This window comes from Gekko japonicus, unplaced genomic scaffold (genome assembly GCF_001447785.1).
Source record: "Gekko japonicus isolate JY-2015 unplaced genomic scaffold, Gekko_japonicus_V1.1 scaffold2065, whole genome shotgun sequence".
In the NCBI taxonomy this organism is placed as follows: domain Eukaryota; kingdom Metazoa; phylum Chordata; class Lepidosauria; order Squamata; family Gekkonidae; genus Gekko; species Gekko japonicus.
In genome coordinates this window covers 209,105-215,552 of record NW_015173198.1, presented here as the reverse complement: position 1 = coordinate 215,552, position 6,448 = coordinate 209,105, and the positions used below count along the sequence as shown (strand labels likewise).

At 44.6% G+C, this 6,448-nt stretch overlaps 1 protein-coding gene across 1 annotated transcript in view; it reads right to left on the bottom strand.

The window, feature by feature from the left end:
• Nucleotides 1-5,912: 5,912 nt before the first annotated feature.
• PROM1 (prominin 1) overlaps nt 5,913-6,448 on the bottom strand; it is a 139,224-nt gene continuing 138,688 nt past the window's right edge. The window contains exon 27 of the mRNA XM_015422650.1: nt 5,913-6,209. The gene's annotated coding sequence lies outside the window, so the exon portion shown is untranslated. The remainder of the gene's footprint in view (nt 6,210-6,448) is intronic.

Here is a 6,448-nt window from a genome sequence, read left to right as displayed (position 1 = left end):
AAAAATCCAAAAACTAAAAACTAAAAAAATCCCTTCAGGGACGGCTGAATCCCCCCCCCCAACCTTTTGAAATGGCCTCTGCAGGGATCTGCTTCAGGCATCAACGGTGAGAGATCAGAATGTGGGGGGGGGCTTCTAACTGCCTTTGTCAGTAAAAGGGTGGGGGAAGGGCCTTTCAGGGAGGAAGGGAGGGAGGGAACCTTGGGGCCAAACCTCACAAGAGTTGCCAGTGCCAGGCTGGGGGATTTCTAGAGATTTTGTGGTGGACTGTAAGGAGGGCTGGGTTTGGGAAGGGAGAGGCCTCAGCTGGGTATAACGCCACAGAGTCCACCCTCCAAAACAGCCATTTTCTGCAGGGAGACAGACCTCTGCTGTCTAGAGTCCAGTTGTAATTCTGGGGGGTCTTCAGGTCCCATTTGGAGGTTGGCAACACAAGGCCTGGCAGTAGTCTAGGGTTGCCAGGTCCTCCCTGATTTGCATAACTCACCTAGCCTCGGCTGCTTGCTACCATTCATCAGCAGCCACCCTATGAAAGCCAGTGAGGTGCAGCAGTTAGAGCTTCAAAGTAGGGTCTGCAAAACCCAGGTTCAGATCCCCATCTTGCAGTGGAAGCTGACTGCGTGATTTTGGACCAGTCACATATTTCAGCCTAACCAACCTCACAGGGTTGTTGTGCAGATAAAAAGGAGGAGGGAATAATGAAAGCTGCTTTGGTCCTCACTGTGGAGAAAGACTGTAATTTTCCTAGGTAGAGGCTGGGGGGTGGAGATGGAAAGCAGAAGACAGAGAGGCAGATAAAGGTAGGTTGGCTGTTGGGTGGGAAGGAAATAGGGTTGCCAACTCCAGGTTGGGAAATTCCTGGACATTTGAGGGGTGTAGCCTGGAGAGGGTGGGATTTGAGGAGCGGAGGAACTTTAAGGTAAAGGTAAAGGTTCCCTTGCTCGAAAGCCAGTCGAGTCCGACTCTAGGGTTGCGGTGCTCATCTCCGTTTCAAAGCCGAAGAGCCAGCGCTGTCCGAAGACATTTCCGTGCTCACGTGGCCGGCATGACTAAACACCAAGGCGCACGGAACGCTGTTACCTGCCCACCGAAGTGGTACCTATTTATCTACTTGCAATTTCTTGCTTTTGAACTGCTAGGTTGGCAGGAGCTGGAACTAGAGACAGGAGCTCACCCCGTCTTGCGGCACCCGGGTCTTGAACTGCTGAACTACTGACCTTCCACAGCCTGCAGTTCAGCGTCTTAACCACTTGAGCCACCCTCCAGCCATTTCCTCCACAAGAACCACCATTGCCAGCCTCCAGGTGAGGACTGGAGATCACCCAGAATTACAACTGTTATCCAGGTGACAGAGATCAGTTCCCCGGGATAAAATGGCTGTTTTGGAGGGTTGAGTCTATGGCATCATACCCTGCTGAGGCTGCTTGCCACCTCAAGCCTCACTGTCCCAAGGCTCCACCCCCAAATCTCCAGGAATTTCCCAACCTGGAGCTTGCAGCCCTAAGGTGAATTGATCTCTGTAGCTGGGAGATCCGTTGTGATTCCCAGACCACTGCCACTGCTGCTGTGGGGGGAGAGGAAGTAGGTGGGTGGCTAGGAGCACTGCCACCACTGCTGCTGCTGCTCTGCAGAGTGGGGGATGAAGCAGAAGGAGGCTGGGAGAGTGATGGGGGCAGAAAGAAAGAATGATGGGGTGGGGGCAGAAAGAGAGATGAAGTGGGGAGGCAGAAAAACAAAGAGAAAGATGACAGGTCAGAAAGAGAGAGGAAGTCACACGCATGGAGGAGAAATAGAGAGTCAGAAAAGGGGGCAGAGGGGAGAAATAATGTGAGAGGTAGGGGGTGAGGAGAGAAGGCAAAGGTGTGAGGAATGAGATAACCATCCCGCAAGTTTCTTGCGGGTCTCCATTTGTAATATTCAATTGGTAATCCACTTGTAATATTCAATTGGTAATCTGTCTAGTCCAGGCGCTTTCCCTTTCTTTTGGATTTTAATTGTATTTACAATTTCTTGTATTGTTATAGGTCCATTTAATTTTCCTTTCTGTTCTTCGCTTAACTTGATAGTATTATATTTCTTAAGATAGTCTCTCTGTTTATCTACAGAAATAATCTTTGCTTGATAGTTTTAAATAAAATATTTCTACTATCCCCTACATTTTTCTCTCATTTAACACAAAACGTTTAATTTTATTTTACCTTATAAAACATGTTTGAGGGTATTTCAATATCCTTCATTTCCCCATCATTTTATGCAGAATGGTGCACACATTCAAAAGTTGAATCACCATTAAAAAAATAAAGCAAAATTTACTTGCGTAAATAATGGGTGGGTAAATTATGTACAACACGAGCCTGGTTTTAACCTCCCATCCTTCCTAACCTGGAAGAAAGGACAAAACACAGCAATGCACAGTAGTAGTAGAAGAATTAACATTTGTATTCTGTAGCAACAGACCGAGGAGATTATTAGAATACTAGTTGCAGCCATCCATATTTCTTCAATGTATAGAGCCAAAGGTGATGCAGTCCGGGGTCTTCTAAAACAGCTCCTGCTCCAGTGAGCTGAAGAAAGCCAGACCTGCTCTTTGGTCCAGGGAAGAAGGAAGCGGGCTGCTGGAAACACATCACTGAGTATCACATCGAAGGTCACTCTTCTAGAAATATGTGGGAAAGCCTCACTGGGTTGGCCGTTCTTTCACGACACAGACCCAGAAATTATGATTCAAAGCTTTAGGTTTCACTTAAGCTGATGGGTCACTACAAATACACTCCTAGAGCTAGTATTTTGACAGATGTCTGGAGATGGTGGTGGACTAGAGAAGGAATAAACAGAACATCCAAAGATGATGGAGGATTCCGCAAACTATTTGAGAAGAACAGTGTCTATTCAGGAAGCATGCAATCTGATCCAGAAGTCTCAGGACTGTAGCGCAGGGAACCTACTGGATCCAGAACTTCTGGTATCTCAGATAATGAATGACTTTATGAACTTCAGCTGATTCACCAGCTACACTAGAACCAGTACTAGAACCAAGAGACAATGCTACCATTATACATGCCTTGGTAACTTCTAGACTAAACTGCTGCAATGAGCTCTATGCAGGGCAACCCTTGAACACTGTCTACAAGTTGCAATTAGTCCAAAATGTGACTGTCTACCTGTTGTGATGGGTAAGCAAAAGGGTTCATTGTTTCAATAATTTCACTGGATGCCTATTTACTTCCAGGCACTTTTCAAGGTGTTGTTTTTGACCTTAAAACAGCTTGACGCCAGAACATCTTTGGACAGCATCTACCTCCATAGGAGCCCTTTTGCTTTTAAGATGTGCCAATGAGACTCTGCTCAGAATCCCCTCCCAGGTTCTAGTTCAAGCTCTACTAAAGAACAGGACCCTTTCAGTGGCTGCTCCAACACTCTGGAATGCTCTCCCCCAGAAGCACACATTTCTTCTTCACTTACCTCTTTTCAGAGACAGGGTGAAGAGACTCTCTTATTCTGCCAAGCATTCAAAAGGGAAATTGAGATCTTTTAAAACGGGAACATTTTACACCACTACTGAATTGGATCAAGAGAGACTGCTTGAATTGCAACTGATAATGAAGCTCAAGACAATGCATCCTCCTGGACTGAATTGAGACCTAGGTTTCCTGTCTCATTACCAATGTTGATTTCTCCATGCTTACTACCCCTCTGCATATCACACCTAATCCAATCATGCCTGCTATTGTCATTCACCTGCTAATGTCATTAGCATCTGAAATCACTTCACTTTCCAATATATAGGACAGATGGACTCACAATCTAGCTGTATCTGAAGAAGTGAGCAGTGACTCACGAGAGCTCATACCCTGCTACAAGCTTTGTTAGTCTTTAAGGTGCTACTTGCTCTTTTCTACCACTACTGAATTATGAGATGGGTGAGATGTTTTCAGAGGATGTGGAATTGCTTTTGGAGTGTTTATTTTATTCTTTTGATGTTTAGGTTGGATCTAGCTTAGCTTAGCTTTTCCATGGGTGAAAAAAAGGGAGGAAGGGTCCTCTTTAACCACCAAGAAGGCTGAGCTGGGAATCAAGCAATCCGCATGGACAAAAGGGCTTGAGAGTACTGGGACTGCAGGAAGAAAGTGCTTAAGTGAGACTTATAGTGGGGAAAAGAACTGGCTAGATCCAACCCACTGATTTTAAATTGAGAACAGCTTTGTGACTTCGTGGGAAAAGCAGTACAGAAATATGGCAAATACATAAACTAGATTTAAGAGTAGACAAAAACCAGTCCATCCCAATGACACAACCTCCTTTTGCAAATAAGTAGCAATCCTTTTTACTTTTGGTTTGATCCAAAGTTTTAATCCAATGCATCAACTGTTCAAATTACACAGCTATAATTCATGCTTTCATTTTTATTTAAACAATTTGAGGACAAATCAAAAATAGGAACCTATTGTCTATTTTTAACTTTATATATAATATGCTAGTAGAAGTAATCAACTTGTCCTTCTAGGTAAATTAACTTAAATTAATCCCAATTTTTATTAAATTGGAGAGCTGCTTTCACGTGTGGCATTTTCCCCAATACTGAGATAAGTAGGGAAAAGCACTTACATTGGATGGAGCATAGTGCATGAGTTAACTGCCACAGGTACATAGACCGGGCAAATGACGCACAAACACCAGGTCTAAGATCACCAGTGACTCCACTGAACGGGCTCCTATATGAACCAAGGTCAAGTGTTAAAATCAGCCGTCTTCGATACTTTGGAAGAGCTGACGGTTGCCAGAAGGTAAGAAAACGGCCCAACACGACAGGCCTGCAGACGGCATCCACCCACCAAAAACAAAATGCCTCCTTATTTTCTCAGAGGACTTTTAATCCCCCCCCCACTTTTGGACAGTTCTTTTGAAATTAGTTGTGCAACCTTCGTGCCCAAAGTCAAGACTCGCAGAGAGCCTCAGCTTCCGAATACTGATGCAATCGTCACACTTTCCTTTTCCAAAATACAGCCGACGAGTTATGACCAATGCAGAACTTGGTGGAAGGGCCTGGCGTCTTCACTTGGGGCCTAGCCACACCCTTTGGCAACTGGCATAACCTGACTGTAACAGCGGGTTTGGGATTGTGGGTCAGCCCCACCTTGCGGCTGTGCCTTTGCTCTAACATCTAAATGGGGTGAATGTATACACATCTCTGTATGCATGGTCAACACACAGTGTTTATCCCTTAAAAGGCTGGGTGCACAGGGAATACCCAGACAGAACCAGAAATGTCGCTCCATTTAGGCATCACACTGAATTCACAGTAGCAAACCAAGGCAGACCCCTGAGTACATTGCCTTTCTTCCCATTCAGGGTACATAATTTGCTGAATAGGCCTTTGGGCACCGCTGTCTCCGTGCGATCTTTGCATAGGTTCCAATGAAGGTTTGCTGTTCTGTTCCAACTGCATACTTGTCCACAACGTCTGGAGCTGTTTTTGTTAAAAAATATACTTTTGGTCTTCATGACACAGCACAGTAAATAATTCAGAAAGAGGGAAGAATAACCTTTTGATTATCAGAGCTCTTCCAAAGACAATGTACAAGATACTGCAGGCTTCCATACTTCTTTACAGTCTAATGTGCCCGCCCAACAGCACACAAAAAAACAAACACGAAAAAAACACCCTGATCATACTCAACAGGTCGCTTGTGAAGTATAACAAACAATATTTTTAAAAAAATCTGCTGCAAGACAGCTGTAAAAAACACAGATACAAAAGTGTTTGTACACAAAACATATTCTTCATGTAAACACAGTGAATGTGTGTTAACATCTCCGAACTTCAGAACTTGGACCGGGCAGTTAATCTGAAGTAAACCCATACCCTCCCCCACAACTCCGTGTAAACTAAGCCATTTATGCTACATGATGCGGAATAGACACTGAAGTGGAAAACCAGTTTTAGAAAACAAGACCTCCAAGTCCTTTATAGTTCAATCTTAATAACAGAACTGAACTGCACATAATGGATGTTCGTTGTGCGGTCCGATCGCCAAGGACTCATCCAACATTTTACGGTAGGGGGCTCAGTAGTTTTCACTCAGCGTTACTTGCTCCCCACAGGCCCCCAAATGAGGCAGTCTTGGGGTTTAAAATGTAAATGTGGAACTTGACATCGGTTGGAAAGATGCGGTGTTTCTCAGGAGAACCTGATGCATGATTTCCACTGACTGAAAATGAAAGCACGAGAGAGAGAAAAAGACCACGTCACATTACAAAACAGCTGAAGTAAAAGAAGGTCATGCCTAATTATTTTTTCCAATCCAATTCCAATTCCAATAACCTTTATTGGCATAACGATTATTTCCAGTCACTGTTAGGGCTGGTTCAGATGTAGATGGGGTTGCCAAATGTCTTACCTGGCACAGTGTTGGTCCCAGCCCGGGACATTACGCATGCGCGCACCGTG